The sequence below is a fragment of the Micromys minutus genome, assembly GCF_963924665.1.
Source record: "Micromys minutus genome assembly, chromosome: 19".
In the NCBI taxonomy this organism is placed as follows: Eukaryota; Metazoa; Chordata; class Mammalia; order Rodentia; family Muridae; genus Micromys; species Micromys minutus.
The window spans coordinates 46,830,607-46,850,147 of NC_137954.1; the positions used below are offsets into that span (position 1 = coordinate 46,830,607).

Consider the following 19,541-nt stretch of genomic DNA (forward strand, 5'->3'; position numbering starts at 1 on the left):
GTTGAGGTCTCCTACCATTATTGTGTGGGGTGCAATGTATATTTTGAGCTTTAGTAAGGTTTTTTTTATGAATATGGGTGCTCTTGTATTTGGAGCATATATGCTAAGGATTGAGAGTTCCTATTGACAAATTTTCCCTGAAATGAGTAAAAAGTGTTCTTTCTTATCATTTTTTTGATAACTTTTGGTTGAAAAATCTAATTTATTCAATATTAGGATGGCTACTCAGCTTGCTTCTTGGGTCCGTTTGCTTGGAAGGTTTTTTCCCAACCTTTTACTCTTAGATAGTGTCTGTCTTTTGTCTCTGTGATGAGTTTCCTGTGGCAGCAAAATGCTGGATTTTGTTTATGTATCCAGTCTGATAGCCTATATCTTTTTATTGGGTAATTGAGTCCATTTATGTTAACAGATATTAAGGAATAGTCGTTGCTGTTTTTTGCTATTTTTGCTTTTCTGGTAGAATTGTGCCTGTGTGTTTTTCTTCTTTTAGTTTTCTTGGTTAGGTATTTTCCTGTTTTTATTAGGGTGTAGTTTCCCACCTTGTATTTTGGTTTTCTACCTATAATAAATTGTAGTGATGTGTTTGTGGTCAAATATTGTGTAAATTTAGTTTTTTCATGGAATATCTTTGTCTCTCCATCTATGGTGATTGATAGTTTTGCTGGGTATGGCAGCTTGGGCTGGCACCTGTGCTCTCTTAGGGTCTGCATGATGTCTGTCCAGGCTCTTCTAGCTTTTATAGTCTCTGTTTAGAAGTCAGGTGTGATTCTGATTGGTCTGCCTGTATATGTTACATGACCTATTTACTTTACTGCTTTTAGTATTCTTTTTTTGCTTTGGGCACTTGGCATTTTGACTATTATGTGTCGGGAGGAATTTCTTTTCCGGTACAACCTATTTGGAGTCCTGTAGGTTTCTTTTATGCTCATAGTCATCTCAGTCTTAAGGGCAGGGAAGTTTTGATCTATGATTTTGTTGAAGATATTTACTGTTCCTCTTAGTTGATATTCCTTGCCCTCTTCTATTCCTATTATCCTTAGATTTTGTCTTCTCATTGTGTACTGGATCTCCTAGACATTTTGGGTTAGGAAATTTTTGGTTTTTACATATTCTCTGACTGTTTTGTCTATGTTTTCAATGTTGTCTTTGGCCCCTGAGATTCTCTCTTCCATCTCTTACAGTCTTTTGGAGATGCTTGCATCTGTGACTCCTGATTTCTTTTTTAGGTTTTCTACCTCTATGGTTGTCTCTTTTAGTTTTTTTTTTTTTTTTTTTTTTTTAGTTTCCCTTTCCATTTTAAATTCCTTCTTCAATTCCTTCATCTCTTTGGTTCTGTTTTCCTCTAGTTCTTTAATTTCTTTGAGTGTTTTTCTTGTTTTCTGATTAAAACCTTCTATTTCTTCATGCTTTTCCTCCCATTTTTGTTTAAGAATCTCAATCATCATCTTGAAGTATTATTTCTGGTCTGAGTCTTCTCTTTCTGGAATTTTTAGCATTCCATTGTTTGCTGTGATGGGAGAGCTGGGTTCTGGTGTTTCCAGATTTTCTTGGTTTCCCTGGGGTATGTTCTTTCACTTTCCTCTTGCCATCTTTTTGTCTGTGATTATACATGGTCTTGTTGTCAGTGATTGGTTTTTATCTTTCCCATGTACCTGGCCTGTGTCCCTGGATCTCTGCTGTTCCTGGTGGTAGAGGGCCTGAGTGCCTGTTCTGCATGCACGGGCCTGCTGGGTGGAAACCAAGCAAGAAATTTCCTGAACAGAACTCTTATGTTTTATGGTCTAAAGTCAAGAATAGACAAATGGTACTTCATGAAATTGCAAATTTTCTGTAAGGCTAAGGATCGTGTCAAAAAAACAAAACAGCATCAAAAATTTGGGAAAGTATATTTGCCAATTCTACATCTGATAGTGAGTTAATATTTAATATATTCAAGGAACTCAAGAATTTAAAGTCTAGAGAATCAAAAATCTTATTTAAAAATGGGGTACAGAGCTAAACAAAGAATTCTCAACCAAAGGATAAGAATGGCTGAGATGCACATGATGAAATGCTGAGCATTTCTAGTCATCAAGGAAATGCAAATCAAAATGACCCTGAGATTCCACCACACACTCAGATGACAGCAGATGTTAGTGAGGATGTGGAGAAAGAGGAAGACTCTGCCACTGTTGATGGGGTTGCAAGTTGGTACAACCACTCTGGAAATCAGTCTGGCAGTTCCTCAGAAAATTGGACTCAGTAGTACTTGAAGACCCAGGTATTCCACTCTTGGGCACATACCACAAAGATACTCCACCATTTAACCAGGATACATACTCCACCATGTTCATATGAGCCTTATTTATAATAGCCAGAAGCTGGAAAGAACCCATATGTCCTTCAACAGAGGAATGGATATAGAAATTGTTGTAAATTTACACAATGAATTACTACTCAGCTATTAGAAACAATTACTTTATGTAATTCCTAGGGAAATAGATGGAACGAGAGAATATCATCCTGAGCGTGGTATCCCAGTCACAAAAGAACACTCAATGCATGTTCTCAGTAACAAGCAGATACTAGCCCCAGAAAGCTCTGAATAGTCAAGCAACTATTCACAGATCTTATGAAGCTCCAAAGAGGAAAGGCCATTATGTGGATACCTCAGTCCTTCTTAGAAGGGAGAAAAACCACTCATGGTAGACAATACAAGGTCAAATAGAGGGTCAGGGATTGAAGAAAAGATTATTCAGATGCTGTCTCACCTTGTGATCCACCCTCTATTTGGCCACCAAAACCCAAGCCCTATTGCTGATGCCAAGAAGGACATATGGGCAGGAATCAGATAGGGATCCCTTCATATAGGCCTTACCAGAGTCATACAGATGCAGCTGAACATGCTTAAAGCTAACCATTGGACTGAACACTGGGATCTCACTGAGGGTGCTAAACAAAGGTATGTAGGAACTGAAAGAGGTTGCAACCTCGTGGGAAGAACAAAAGTATAAACCAGCCAAACCCTCCAGAACTCCCAGGGACTAAAACACCAACCAAAGAGCACACATACAGAGACCTGTGGCTTCAATTGCTTATACAACAGAAGATAGCAATGTTTGGCATCAGTGAGACAAAAAACCTTTGGTCCAGTCAGGCACACTTTCCCAATGTAGGGGAATGCCAAGGAAATAGGTGGAGAGGGTGATTAGGAGGAGTGAGTGCACCTTTGTGGAGACAAGTGGAGGTGCAGGGGGGTTGGGAGCATGTGGGATGGGGGGAGGTGAATGGGAGTGTGGTGGGGGAAAGGGATAACATTTCAAATGTAAATACAGAGATTACCTGTGAGGTAACACAATCTGAAGAACATACATGATACATACTCACTAATTGGTGCACCCACAATGTTTTTGAAGCCTCTATTTTTTTAAAATTAGATAGTCTTAGGAAGTCCCAGAGAGCTGAGATTTCCAAGTGTCAGTTTGGTGACCTAGCCAAGATCTATAAGTGCTAGGACATGAAACCTGGAGAGGCCACATCCTATAACTACATGGGACTCTCAGAGGAAGGATAAGGGGCACCAAGCCACCCCCAAAACTTTGGACCCAAAATTTGTCCTGTCTAAAAGAAATGCAGGAACAAAGATTGAGCTGAGACTGATAGGATGGAAAATGAGAAAAATGACCCAACAAGAGACCATTCCATGGGAAAACAGCAATCTCTGACATTAATGATACTCTGTTCTGCTTGCAGATAGGAGCCTAGAATAACTGTCCTCTAAGAGGTTCTGCCCAATCGCTGATTGAAGCAAACACAAATACTCACAGCCAAACTTTGGACTGAAGTCTGGAACCCTTATGGAAGAGTTTAGAGAAATATTTAAGGCCCTGAAGGGGATGCATACTTCACTGGAAGGCCAACAGAGTCAGGTAATCAATTTTCAGATCCTGAGAGTTGCCAATTAAACACACAGAGACTGGAATGAGGTTCCTGGCACGTATGGTGCTGATGTGCACCTCAGTCTCTCTGTGGGTCTGCCAACAACAGAAGTAGAGGCTCTCTCGAAGCTGTACCCTGATTGTGGTATGCACTCCCCAACAGTGCTTCTTTGTCTGGCCTCTGTGAGAGGAGTTTACCCTGGCAGAAACTTGATGAACCAGGGTGAAAAAATATAGGGTACCACCTCAAAAATAGGGAGAAAGTGAGAGCATCTCTGTGAGGGGAAGACTAGGAGAGAGTCAGTTGTTTTACATAAATTAATTCATTAAACTAACAAACAAAACCATATGTGTAAAATATGGCAACAGAACTGGGAAGAGAGGTAAGAAATGACAACTTAATTTAAATTCACAGCAGAAAAATATCAGATATTTTTCTAATAAAACTGAGAAAAAAACTAAAAATCGTACGTAAGATTTATGTGTTGTTTATCTTTATTATAAGACTATGGGAAAATTATGTCACCTCAGTATTTGTTTTCTTACCATGGTTTTTAAAATGCTAGTCATTAGAAAATTTGAGATCATCTTTTACATTAATTTGTCATAATTAAATGAATTTTCTGTGAAAGTCTATTGATATTGTAGATTAAATTAGTAGAAGCACCTTAATAATGTTATGTTTTCAATGTATTAATATGATATTTTACCTATTTATTTACAAAAATCATGATTTCCTAGCAGGATTTTTAATTCTTCACTGTTATTTTCTTTATTTTCCTAGTGATTAGGGATATCGTATGTTTTCTTTTTTTTTTTTTTTTTTTTGGTTTTTTGTTTGTTTGATTTTTAAGTATTTTCTACCCAATTGTGGGTCTTCTTTTAAATTGTCTGCTCTATTCCTTAGTTAAGTTTTTTCAAGGCAATCTTTTTTTTTTTTGATATTTCCTTTACTTACATTTCAAATGTTATCCTCTTTCTCTGATCTCCCACTGGAATCTCCCTCTCCCATACTCCCCCTACCTCTATGAGATTGTTTCCCCACCAAAGTAATCCTTCCCACCTCCCCATTCTGTCATTCCCCTACACTGTATTATTGACCCTTCACAGGGCCAAGGGCTTCTCTCCTCCTTGATGATTGATGGCCATCCTCTGCTTCAAATGCAGCTGGAACAATGGGTCTCTTCTTGTGTACTGTTTGGTTGGTTGTTTAGTCTCTGGGATCTCTGGGGGATCTGATTGGCTAATGTTGTTCTGCCTGCGGATTTGAAAACTCCTTCAGGTTCTTTAGTCCTTTTTCTAACTCCTCCATCTGGGACCCTGTTCTTAGTCCAGTGGCTACTTGAGAGCATTAAACTCTGTATTTCTCAGGCTTTAGCAGAGCCTCTCAGCAAGCACTTCTTTGCATTCATAATACTGTCTGGGTTTGGTGACAGCATATGAGATGGATCCCCAGGTGGGGCAGGCTCTAGATAACCTTTCCTTCAGTCTCAGCTCCAAGCTTTGCTTCTCTATGGTCTCCTGTAAATATTTTGTTTCTCCTTCTAAGACAGACTGAAGCATACACTCTTTGGTCTTCCAACTATTGGAGAACTATTTCCAACTACATTTGGTATATGCCCAGGAGTGGGATAGCTGGGTCCTCAGGAAGTACTATGTCTAATTTTCAGAGGAACCACCAGTCTGATTTCTACATAAATGCCGATACACTGAAACTAATAGAAGAGAAAGTTGGGGAGAGTCTCAAACACTTCTGTAAGGTAAAGGATATTCTCAGTAGGATAAAATGGAAACCAACATATTGGGAAAAGATTTTTACCAGTCCTATATGTGATAGAGGGCTAATATCCCATATTTACAAAGAACACAAGAAGTTAGACTCCAGAGAATCAAGTAACCGTATTTAAAATGGTGTACAAAGTTAAACATAGAATTCTCAACTGAGGAATATCAAATGGCTGAGAAGCACCTAAAGAAATGTTTAAAGATCATTATACTTAATCTATACTCACCAAGAAAACTGTTTCCATGTTATGTTTTGTCCTACATATACTTTATGCTTATGGTAACTAGCGGGATTTCAATGCATACTATCAAACCTCTAAAAGAATAAAGTACTGACAAAACATATTCATATAGTGTTATGCCAACATGCCTTTAAAAATCGGTATATGTATCCCTCTTTTTTAAAGATAAAGTTGTAAGAGAGGGAAAAAAAAAAGAAATGTTCAACATCCTTAGTCATCAGGGAAATGCAAATCAAAACAATGCTGAGATTCCACCTCATACCAATCAGAATGATTAAGATAAAAAACTCAGGGGACAGTAGATGCTGTTGAGGATGTGGAGAAAGAGGAACACAGTTCCATTGGTGATGAGATTGCCAGCTGGTACAAACTCTCTGGAAATCAGTCTGGCGGTTCTTTAGGCCATTTTAAAAATGGATTGCTTATTTTCTTTTGTCCCTGGACTTTGTGGGGTGAAAGTGGATATTGTAAGTTTGTTTTTATGAGGAATTTAGAAATGGTCATAATCTTACAGGGAGAAATTAGCCAGATTGCAGTATACACCTATAATCTTCTTTTGGTAACTAAGCTAGTCATGTCTTCACTGGTAGGAATCTTTCAAATTAATACAAAGTTAAAGTTATAATCTTTTCGGTGCTATAAAATTAATTTGAGACAGATTTAAGTTTTAGACACTGGTTTTAGTTGATTAAAAAATACCAGTTAAGGGCTGGATAACAAACTCATGGTTCTGAGTCTATAGAAAGAATGTTTTTGAAATATTTCAATTAGAGATGGCCAAGAGTAGTCAAGGCTTAACAGTTCAGAGATAGATAATCTTAAAGACGTTAGAAGTCCACAGAATTTGACTTTGTAAGACATTTTTTATAAAGATATTTTGACTAGAGACCTCTTTGCTCCTGACATCACCTCTTCTTAGATTCTAAGAAGAAATTAAGCATCAATGGAGTTGCTCCAGTTGTGGCAAGACAGGCACTAGGCAGGAACTGCTTCTTTCATCTACAGACAAGTACTGTTCAGAAAGGAACGCATTATGTGGAATAGTCGACTGATAACATTTGCCAAGCCAGAATTATCAGTCCTTAACTAAACATAGTGATATGTAGATTCATGTTTAGGCAGTACATGATTGGACAGGGAGAGTTCAGCAAAGAAAAGGGAGGAAATCTAAAGAGAAGGGAAGAGAGAGGAAGAGATCAAGATTGGCCATAGGTAGCTATGATTATTTTATGGGCCTTTTATCTTATATGGAAGGGCAGTTTGTATCTTTGTCTATTTGATGTAATCTTATATGTGTAATCTTATTTGTGAATTGAAAGTTTGATATATAAACCTGTATAAAAAACTATCCAGGCCTTAGAGTCATTTTTGTGTGGGTGGGGCAGTAATTCCACTCAAGATGGAGGCAGTAAGGCAGAATGACCTGCCAGAGAAGGAAACCTTGTAGAGAATACAACTTGCAGACTAAGTGATAAGAGTCTGTGTGCCTGGCTCCATACTAGGAGTAGCACCAGTAGAGTGAGACTGCCGGGCCAATAAAGAGTTGAACTACTTTATTTTTTAATATTTACTGCAACAGTAGTATATATAAAGAATCCCAAAATATCTATCTACCAGAGGACCTCTCTGCTGATTAAAAAATTAACTTCAGCAAAGTGCATAGATACAAAATTAACTTAAAAAATCAGTAGCCCTACTTTATAAAAATAATAAATAGCCTGTGAAAGAAATCAGGGAAACGGCATCCTTCAACTAGCCACAATAATATAAAATATCTTGGTGTAACTATAACCAATCAAGTGAAGACCTGTATAACAAGAATTTCAAGTTTTTGATGAAAGAAATTAAAGCAGATACCAGAAGACAGAAAGACATTCTATATTCATGGATCACTAATATTAACAAGTTAAGTGGCCATCTTACCAAAATCAATCTACAGATTCAATGCATTTTCTATCAAAATTACAACACAATTCTTTACAGCCGTGAATGAACAATAAAACAGTCGACTAAATGGAAAGCAACCAGGCTTAAAAACTCTCACGGTATCATAGAATTGTAATTTGGAATTATAATGATAGATCTCCAAATTCATGATACATGGAATATTTTCAAAAAATTAATAGAAGTAATTTGGCAAAACTTGAAAATAACACAAAATATTTACAAGAGAAGAAACTTTTAGCAAAGTGTCTTAGTAAGGGTTTGTATTCCTGCACAAACATCATGATCAAGAAGCAAGTTAGGGAAGAAAGGGTTTATTAGGTTTATGCTTCCACATTGCTGTTCATCATCACCAAAGGACATCAGGACAGGAATTCACACAGAGTAGGAACATGATGGCAGGAGCTGATGCAGAGGCCATGGGGGATCGGTGGGGGATGTTATTTACTGGCTTGCTTTGCTTGCTTTCTTATAGAACCCAGGTCTACCAGCCCAGGGATGGCACCACCCACAATGAGCTGGGCCCTCCCCCCTTGATCACTAGTTGAGAAAATGCCTTACAGCTGGATTTCATTGAGGCATTTCCTAAAGAAAGGCTCTTTTCTCTGTGATAACTCCAGCTTGTGTCAAGTTGTCACACAAAACATCCATTACAGCACGGGTTTATAATATATAATTTTATATAGAAGTAAATTAGGTATGATTTTGCATTAGTTTCAGAGGTCCAGAGTCTCATGAGATCAATGTTACAGCATTCCTAGAAGGCTCTCTCCTTTGCCAATGTTTGCTACTTTGTAGTTATGGCTTCTACTTTTATCAGGGAATTACTTTTTATGAATCACTATGGATATTTTGTTTTGCTTTGTGTTTTGATTTTGTTTTGTTTTTTTTTCATTTTAGTTTTTATTTTTTAGATTTTCTTTTTTTTGAACAACTTTATTTAAAAAAGAAAGATAAATGTACAAATTTTAAGGATTTTGGCATAAAAGTATACGAATATATTTTTGTCAATGTTTGGCTTTTTTTTTCAAAGGGTTGATAGTGTGCATTAAGGTCTTACTAGTTACAATAAGCATAAAGTACATGTAAAACAGGATGTAACCCGGAATTAGTCAACGTTTTCTTGGTGTGTAAGGATTGAGCATAACGATTTTTTTCTTTTTTCTTTTCTTTCTTTCTTTCTTTCTTTCTTTCTTTCTTTCTTTCTTTCTTTTTTTTCTTGAGCTTCAGACAGTCTGTGAGTTGTTTCTGGAGTGTTCAGAGCTTTCTGGGGTTAGTATCCCATTATCAGTGACTGCATATTATGTCTGTTCTTTTGTGACTGGGTTATCTCACTCAGGATGATATTCTCTAGACGCATTCATTTTCTTAAGAATTTCGTTAAGTCATTGTTTCTGATAGCTGAGTAGTACTCCATTGTGTAAATGTACCACAATTTTTGTATCCATTCATCTTCTGAAGGACATCTGGGTTCTTTCCAGCTTCTGGCTATTATAAATAGAGCTGCTATGAACATTGTGGTGCATATATCTTTGTTGTGTACTAAAGTGTCTCTGAGGTATATGCCCAGAAGTGGAATAGCTGGGTCTTCAGGTAGTACTATGTCCAATTTTCTGAGGCATCTCCAGACTGATTTCCAGAGTGGTTGTATTAGGTTGCAACCCCACCAACAGTGGAGAAGTGTTCCTCTTTCTCCGCAACCTCGCCAGCATCTGTTGTCATCTGAGTTTTGAATCTTGGCCAATCTGACTGGTGTGAGGTGGAATCTCAGGGTTGTTTTGATTTGCATTTCCCTGATGGCTAAGGATTGTTTTGTTTTTAATTTTTTAGTTAACCTCTGTTTTTGTCTCTCAGCACTAAGATGGCAACTCCAAAGTACCATATTAGGTAAGGCTGCTGGGGATATGAATTCCGGCCTCCATGATTTTTCAACAAGCACAACACTGAATTATCATTTTCTTCCACTTCTATTATCATGCTATTTAAAACATATTGGAATTTGTTTATTCTACATAGTGATGTCTTCCATAGATAATTTAATAAGCATAACATATACTTTGGTCATATGATCGACACTATATTCTTTTCCTAGTCCTCTTCCTCTTTGATATACTTATCTCTACATTTATATATATTATATATTCCTGTGTGTGTTTCTGTGTATGTAATTATATATGCATATATAAGAATTATATACTATAGCTATCTTTATTCAACTACTGAATTCTTTACTCATTTGAGAAAAAATTAGAACATTTTTTTCTGGTGTCTGCATTTTTTCTATTAATCTAATGATTTCCAGTTTTACCCTTCTTTCTTATAATTGACAAAATTTCATTCTACTTCATGACTAATAAAACCATCATTAAGAATCATGTTTCTCATCTGAGGAAGTGCTCGACATCCTTAGCCATCAGGGAAATGCAAATCAAAACAACCCTGAGATTCCACCTCACACCAGTCAGATTGGCCAAGATCCAAAACTCAGATGACAGCAGATGCTGGCGAGGTTGCAGAGAAAGAGGAACACTTCTCCACTGTTGGTGGGGTTGCAAGCTAATACAACCACTCTGGAAATCTGTCTGGCGATACCTCAGAAAATTAGATATAGTACTACCTGAAGACCCAGCTATTCCACTTCTGGGCATATACCCCAGAGACACTTTAATACACAACAAAGATATATGCACCACAATGTTCATAGCGGCTCTATTTATAATAGCCAGAAGCTGGAAGGAACCCAGATGTCCTTCAGAAGACGAATGGATACAAAAATTGTGGTACATATACACAATGGAATACTACTCAGCCACCAGAAACAATGACTTAACCAAATTCTTAAGAAAATGGCTGCATCTAGAGAAGATCATCCTGAGTGAGATAACCCAGTCACAAAAGAACAGACATAATATGCAGTTACTGATAGTGGGATGCTAACCCCAGAGGCTTGCACTGCCCCAGAAACAACTCACAGACTGTATGAAGTCCAAGAAATAAAGAAAACAAAAAAATATACATATATTTACTAACAAGAAGACTTTGACTGTTTCCATGTTTCGTTTTGTTTTGCATGTACTTTACGCTTATTGTAACTATTGGGTTTTCAATGCGTACTGTCGGGCCCTTGAAAAAAATCAAGTACTGACTAAAAATAATATATTCACATGGTTTTATGTGAAAAATTATTTTAATGTCTGAAAAAACAGTAATGACAAAAAGTATAATTTTAAGCAAAAAAGGTTTAAAATCTGTACATTTATCTTTGTTTTGTAAAATAAAGTCATTAAAAAAAAAAGAATCATGTTTCTTTCATTGTTTCCTCTCATTCCACAACATCGTTGCACTGAAACAAATATAGAATTATACTTCTCAGAATAGCCACTACCTAAAGAAAAATCCCTCCTACTGTTAACATATTATTTATATTAAGAAGTATAATGTATCTAGGAAGTGCTTTCTCTCACTTAGATACTCAGGAATATATGCATATACAGTGTACATGTATGTGACTTACAATTATTAAGAGTCTCCCAAAATAATGTCAGATTTTTTGAGGTTCATGTCCTAGTCATAATACATTTAAAACCCCCCTTTCCTTCAGTTTGTAAATAAGTTCATTTGTTACATTTAAACTATTTAAAACTAGAAGGGTCCACTTAGCTCTGCTTAGAGTTTTCAATTGTTGTTCTACTCTGAATTTCCAAAGTCCACCACAATTCTCTTAAAATGAAAATCCTCTGGTTCTACTAAAAATATCCCACTTTCTGGTCCAAACTTCTGTAATTGTTATCTTTTGATTAATGTATTAAAATAAAAAGACTGTGCCAGAAGGAAATTGCAGACGAAAGTGTTTATTTGAGCTATGGGGCCTGGGTTTCATAATGGAGGGGAAGGCAAATAGCAGACAGCTGTACCAGGAAGTGAGAGATTACATCCACAACTTGAAGCAACAAACAGAGGAAAATGGATGCTAGGAGAGTCTTTGACCCCCTCAAATCCCACCCTAATGGCACACTTCCTCCTGCAATGCTGAACTTTCTAAAAGTTTCACAGCCTCCCAACCAATGCCAAATAATGGGCCCCTGGTTTTCAAATACCAGAGCTAGTAGGACATATTATTATTTTATTGAATGGTTGGGATTGGTTGGTGTGGCTTTTTGGAGGGGCGTGTCCTGGGCTTTTTCTGTTTCATATTATCTTGCCATTTACAGTTAGCAGCATCTCTTTCTCTGCCTTGTGGTTATGCCTCAGTTGTAAGCTCTTAGTCACTGCTCTGGCACCATGCCTAAGAAGGGAGAGTATAAAAATAGGCCTCAAACAATTAGACATTTGCTATTGATAATGGGAGATGGAAAATCTGTTTCCTTCAATGGAGCATGACTGGGTATATCAACCACATAATTTGTTGCTAGCACAATATATTATTTTGTGATTATTTGGTGTGACGTTGTTGTTTTTTATTATTTATTTATTTATGTTTTGTTTATCTGTTTTGCCTTTCAGTTTTATAGATATTATATTGGTGGTGGTAGTGGTGGTGGTTGTTTTTAGTATTTTGGTTTGCTTTTGAGGTAGAGAGAGAGAGAGAGAGAGAGAGAGAGAGAGAGAGAGAGAGAGAGAGAGAGAGAGAGAGACCTTTTCTTTTTCTTACTCTCAGGACTCAAAGGGAGAGACCTTACGTGAAATGACCAACAGTGGGGAGAAGAAAGCTTTACAGTCTATCTCCAGTAGAAAGACAGGGCATCCAGTGGAGGAATGGAGTTGCTGTCCCACAGACAACATCTCAGACACAGAAATGTTCCTTACTAAAAGAACTGCAGGTAAAAATTGGAGAATGGGCTGAGGAAAAGGAGGTCCAGTGACTTGCCCAACTTGGGACCCTGACAATATTACTGATGCTATGGTGTGCTTACAGACAGGAGCCTAGCATGGCTGTCCTCTGAGAGGCTCAAAAAGCAGCTGACAGAACCAGATATAGTTATATACACCCAACTGTCTAGTCTTACCTCAGTGAGAGAAAATGAGTCTAGCCCTGGAGAGATTTGAGGCCCCAGCAAGTGGAGAGGTTTGGTGGGGGTGAGGGATGGAGATATTTTCTTGGAAACATGGGAGAGAGGAAGAATAGGATGAGAAACCGTGGGAGCGCAGACCTAGAAGTTGGTAATGACTGGACTGTAAAAAAAAAATATAAGTAACACACGCCTTTTTTAAACTAAGAACTATGACTGAAAAATATAAGTCATTAAACACAATTTAAAGTTATTTTTATAATAAAGTTCATTTAAAGTAATGTTCTAAAATCTTTTATCCCTGGTCACTGTTTAATATTCAAAATAAATCCTTGAATAAGATACACACTTTAGATAGTAATTGTGGCTAGCTAACCAATGTTTATGTTAGAATAACTCATTCCAGTGTTAGGAGGAAAATGTGAAATGCTATCTAGTCTACATTAGTATTTCTTTGTTATTTTAAATCACACGCGGCTGATTCAAACCTATGGAAATCATACCGAGGTTGTTCAGTGAACTATTTCTACTAAAATCCCCCATTACGTGAGCCACGTAAAGGGATGATTAAAGTATCTCCATGATTAACAGGTAGAAATCTTGCTGAAATGTTATGTAAAAATTATTTTTCACAAACTAAGCAGTCCTACAAGAAGCATTTTAAACATTGAGGAACCAGTGTTATCCAAGAATCTCCCTTGACCTTTTTAAAATTACCATCGTAAGAACATAGCTAAGATTAAAACTTAAAAAAAAAATTAATCACAGAAGAGAAAACATTTTTATCTTTTAAAATCAATCTCCGGGATTATTATTCTGAATGATGACCTATGGAAACTCTGCATCTTAGAAAGTACCATTTGTCTTAAAACTGGAGTGTTCTATCGTTTGACAAGACAATACGATGTTCTATGTCATTCCATGAATTATATGGGAATGCCTGTCAGTATAAATTTTCTGGCAATGGTAATAAAGAACTCTATTGCTCATTTTATTCCTGAAGAAAAACCACTATTTATTATTCATACCAATACAGTATTTCCATTGTTTCCTATAAAAGCTTTGTCAATGTTTCAAAATGAGTGTTATTGCAAACATTCTATTCATCATGGCACACATGCCCTTCTTTTCACTCACAGCACTTGGAAGAGGACTTTGCTTTGGTTAGGCAGATCTTCTCCCAAGTGAGAAAATCCGACCCTTCCTCAGCAAATGTAAGGCCTTTTCTGGAAGCCCCTCCCTTACTCCTGCCTGCATCTCCATAGGCCAGGAACCTTCACAGATACCATGTGTTCACACTACCACCTGGGTAACAGTAACATGCTTAGGAGTCAAAGATATTTGCCAGAAATTAAATACTTGAATAAAATGAAAAATTTTCATTGTGCTCATTTTTTTAAAACAAAAGCATAACTTTAATGCAATACTAAAAATAATCTGAGGATCAATAAATCCTCAGTGGACTCTAAAGTAGGATTTTCTTTCTTTCTTTGCAAAGACTGGTTTTGTGAAAGCAATAGGACTGAAGATGTTAAAACTGAATTTCTGAATGTCCAGGAGGATCCAGCATGGAACTAGCACGGTACTTCCTGCTGCCCTCTTCACGCTCGCCAGGCCAAAGTTCTTTTACCTCAGGATGGGACTCAGTTACTTTCAAGAGTAACTGGGGGGCTTGTTTCCCGAGTCTTCTGCTTGTGAGCCCATGCTCTTTTGAAAAAGCTGGGGGTTCACTGCGATCTTCAGGTTCGTGGCCTTCAGTTGCTCATCCAGCTCTATGCATTTTAGCTTCTCTTGATCAATGCAATGGAGCATGGCTGGGTTATTATATTTGTCAGGATTATCATGGAAACTGATCATACCATTCTTCTCGTTAATACTTGCAAAATTTCTCCATCTTCTCATATGTGTAAAACATTTTTCTGCCTTCTGAGGTCCAGATAACTGCACACAACTTGCCATATCTTGTAATGATAGTGCTAAAAAGGTCTTTGTCAGCCTCTGAATGTTATTCTTATAAAGAGATGACAGGCACAGCTTCACCAGGCCCATGCTCTTATCTCGAGTAAGGTCTCACTGAGCTTGTTCAACAGGTTACTGAACTCGGGTGGGCTGTTGGTTGAATAAAGTTGGGCTAACTCATGGTAAGCATCGCTGAGAGGCTTAATAAATCTATTTACAATTTAAAATGTGTACTGAGGCAGCTGTACTTTCTGAAATAATATCGAAGACACTAAAATGTACTTTTTATAGGACTCCAACATGATATGGCTGATGGCCATGGCATGAGTGCTTGTAGGCTGCTCATAACAGTACAGTGCTCTTTCAGAGTTCGTCAGCCCCGCGTAGGTCAGTCCTCCGAAATAATAGTAGCACAGGAAGAGTTTCGCATCATAGGCCCCATTCTCTTCACAGACACCCATCATAGCCACACAAGATATGGAGGGGCAGGTTTGAAGACCTTCTCTAGAAAACAAAGCTGGCAGATTAGGCATGTACCGAGATCAGTTGGTTTGTGTTCATCTGCAAACTGCCTATGGCTTGCTTAAGGATACCAGTTCCTCTTAGGGGCTGTTTTCTTTTCACAAGTGCACTTGTTCACTGATGGCAAAGCCCAGCAAACGTATCTGTTGCGTAGCGAATGTACAAGTTCTGATGAAATCCTGGACGCGTGAGAACAGCTTCCTGAAGTCAAGAGCACTGGGCATTGAAAACTTACAAACAGAACAGCTAGGACACCCAGTGAGTATTCTTGAACATCTAAAGCCCCAAGTGGAACAAATTCTTTGGAAGGAGTTCTCCATTCTTGTTGATGACTTCACAAAGCTGAGTCATTTGCCCTTGAGCTGAGAACTATTGGACACTGTTCACGAACTGCTCCAGAGAAGGCACCATGCTTCCCCAGCGGTAGCCCAAGCAGCAGAGGTAGCTCACACAGAAGAAGGTGCCGCTCTAGGAGGAGGGGCCAGGTGACCCACACCATTGCAATCATCTTTAACTGTCAAATGACTTATAATCACCAAAAAGTCACAATTAAATCATAGTTATTGATATTTTCTATGACAAAAGTAGTTTCACTGGGTATTGTGGAAAAAATATTTGCCAGTGTGCCCGGCCATTTATTGTGAATAGCATAGTAAGTTCAGTGAAGGAGTCCCTAAGACGAATTAGCATTCTGAAAGGAAAAATTTGAAAAGAGAAATTGTCTACTAAGATTATTTTAGAAAAATCTCCATAAAGCTTCATATAAGAAATAATTTCACACTGTTGGTATTAACACAATTTTGCCTGTAGGCAAGTCTGTTAAGTATTTTCTTGATTAATGTAGGAAGGCCCGGGTTACTATGATTTCTCTGACACTGCTGAGTTATATAAAAATGAAATTGAGCTGCCATCTGTGAGCCAGTCACTAATCAAGGTTTCACCATGTTCTCCTCAGGTTTTGAAACTAGATTCCTGCCTTGAGTTCCTGGCCTTCTTCCATTATGGACTGTAAACTATAAGCATAAACAAAACTTTGTTATCCCCAGGAGGCCTCTTGTCAGAGTGTTTATGACAGTAACAGAAACCAACCAAGTCACAGTATTTAAAAGGAAGGCCAGGGCTGCTAAATTTTCTAATGGATATATTTTTAAGTTTCGAGGAACTCCTAAAATTTCATAAGCTTTATTACTTTCACATTTCAACATAGTCCTTGTTTTCAGACCAAGTTTTCTACGTGAAAACAGATGTGTCCATATGTACTTATTCTGTTAGGCTGTTTTGAATAGTCAATTTTAAGAGAGAGAGATCCCAAACATCACATCCAAGCAACCTACTTCTAGAATTAATTTATTTCATTTCTAAAGTACTGGTTGTTGTTTCTTAGATTACATACAGTAAAATGTATATTTTTTAAAAACATAGAGTGCCAATGATAGCACTATATATTTTTAATGACAGTAACAGACCTAGGCTTTAATAATGAGAGCATCCCTGCAGTTATAACAATGTTTACAAATCACACTTGCTCAACAGATGTCATTAACAACTAAAGAATATATTTTATGATATAAAAATATCATTTCATTAATATATTTTTATGATTTACACACAAAATCAGAGATAGATTCATCTACTGATAGAAGTTTCATTAATCAGTTGAAAATAACCAATCACTGCAGGAGAAACAAAAGGAATAAGAATACACATAGAAACAGAGACACGTGTATATATACAAACATTATATATAATGTATACATACACACATTTATGTGGTATAATGGGAATTTATTAGAATAACTTATCAGCTGTGGTCTCACTAATCCAACAATGACTGCTTATGGTCAGAAGGTCCAAGAATACAGTAATTGCTCAGTCCATGGAACTGGATATCTTAGTTGGTCTTCAGTAAATGCTGGTATCCTGAATAGGTTTTAACACTAGTGAAAGGATAGATTTTCTAGTGAAGGAGTGTAAGCAGCCAAAGAGCAAAGGGTTCCTTCTTCCATGTTTTTATATAGGCTTCAAGCAGAAGGCATGGGCAATATTACATATGGATCAGAGATCTAGATCAAAGGTCTGCCGTGCCACATCAAAGTCCTTGTTAGAAATGGACTTTCCTACTTCAAATTAAGCAAAAGTAATTTACTGGTATGCTCCTCCATTTTCAGGTTTCTCTTATTTCCAGAGGGGTCACTGATTTTAATTTTCAGTTTTTAGGCTCATGTAATACTGTGTGCATTATATAAATAATATTATTTTTTCTTGTAATCTAAAATGAAAAAAAATCCTCTGCATTCCTAATTGTTGATTCTCACAGCCTTAAAATATAACTTAGGATGTAAAGATTAAATAATTATGATAATAGTAAATCTACTTGTTTTTCTGTCTTTGACACAACGTTGCCAACTGATGTTTTAAGGATTTGAGTCTTCCTCTTAACTGCTCCGCTGAAATGCTCTAGATGAATACACCATTATAGTCATTATGAATGAGGCCCTTTTCCTACAGGTTCATTGGAATACAGCATTTTATACTATTTCCCAAGTTTATGACCTTATTAATTTTCATATCACTTTCAATACCACTCCTTCATTAAATATTGTAACACACAAGATTTCCATACATTTTGAACTATTACTAATAACCTTGGTTGCCCTGATACTCCAGAGAAAATTAAGTCCCTATTGCCTAATAAACTTTGGGCAAAGGAATATAGTCAACTACCACATAGTAGTAAACCATAGATGCAGGAAGACAGACTACAATCAGCATATTCCCTAACTGTATTCTAAATACTTACATCTAGAGTCACAGAAAACCACATTTTATATCCCACATCAATGTACTTCTCCTTGCATCAGATCGAGTCCTTTATAGTAAACCGCAAATTGTCAAAAGACACAATTGTGGACGTCAAATGATGTATCTAATACAACTTCCATAATTTTAAGGCTGAAGGGGAAGAAAGACTGTAACTTCCAGAGTGAAAGGATGTTTGCTAAAATATTGGACCTTCTAGAATTTCAGTTGCTGTAGTTGTAAAGTCTCACCACACATAGGTGACTAAATATGGCAAAAACAATGAAAACACTAATGGGCATGCTAGTATATTGCAGGGAACAGTCACAAGAACTGTCTTCTAGATAAAGGAATAAAGGCACCCAAGGAAAGCATAGATGGGCACAATAGTCACCCTAGGGAAGAGAACAACTATCAGTTATTCAGTGATAAAAGGACAGCCTTGAAAACATAATCTTATAAGTAATATTATATGAATGGAAAAAAGTTAGTTTTAAGTGTGTGTGTGTGTGTGTGTGTGTGTGTGTGTGTGTTTGTGTGTATGAACTTGAAAGACAGTAAATTGGGGAATAAATAAGAAGGATTAGAAGGAGAAAATGAAGGTAGAAAATGATATAATTATATTATCAAAAATTAGAATTCAAAATACATGAAGGAATATATTTAAAATCAATAGGTTAGAGAGGTGGCTTAGAGGTTAATAGTACTTAGTGCTTGTACAGATGGTCTGTGTTTTATATGCAACATTATATTCCGGGGTTCACAATTAATTATAACTCCAGCTCCAGAGAAAAATCTAAAACATTTGGTCTCCAAAGGCTTCCCAATCTTGACTACATGCTCAAATATATAGACACACAGACACACACAAATAATTTAAATTATAAAACAAAATATTTTTAAATGTAATTCAAATATCTTATTTTTGATAGTAACTCTTTTTTTCTCAGATATTTTTTTATTGGATATTCTCCTGTTTGCATTTCAGGTGTTATCCACTATTCCCTCCCCCTCCCATTATCTCCATGAAAGTGCTCCCTCTCCCAACCATCCTCTCTTCCCTCAACACTTTGGCTTTTGCCTACACTTAGGAAATGAGCCTTTGCCAGACCAATGGCCTCTCCTCCCATTGATGCCAGATAATGCCATCCTCTGCTGCATATACACTTGGAGCCAAGAGGCTCTCCATGCAAACTCACTGGTTGGTGTTTTAGTCTCTTTGGAGCTGTGGTAGGTTTGGTTAGTAGATAGTAACTCTTAAAGTGTTTAGATGCCTACTTAATATGATATATTGTTACTGGTATTTCTCAATTATATTTGACCATATATAACATGGATTTTTGCTATAAGAATATTAATGTCGT

General features: G+C 37.0%; 1 pseudogene across 1 annotated transcript; it reads right to left on the bottom strand.

Moving 5' to 3' along the window:
* Positions 1-14,550: 14,550 nt before the first annotated feature.
* On the bottom strand, positions 14,551-15,789 carry LOC308433335 (COP9 signalosome complex subunit 3-like; annotated as a pseudogene). The gene has a single exon. The product of its transcript is annotated as a COP9 signalosome complex subunit 3-like (transcript).
* Positions 15,790-19,541: the final 3,752 nt, after the last annotated feature.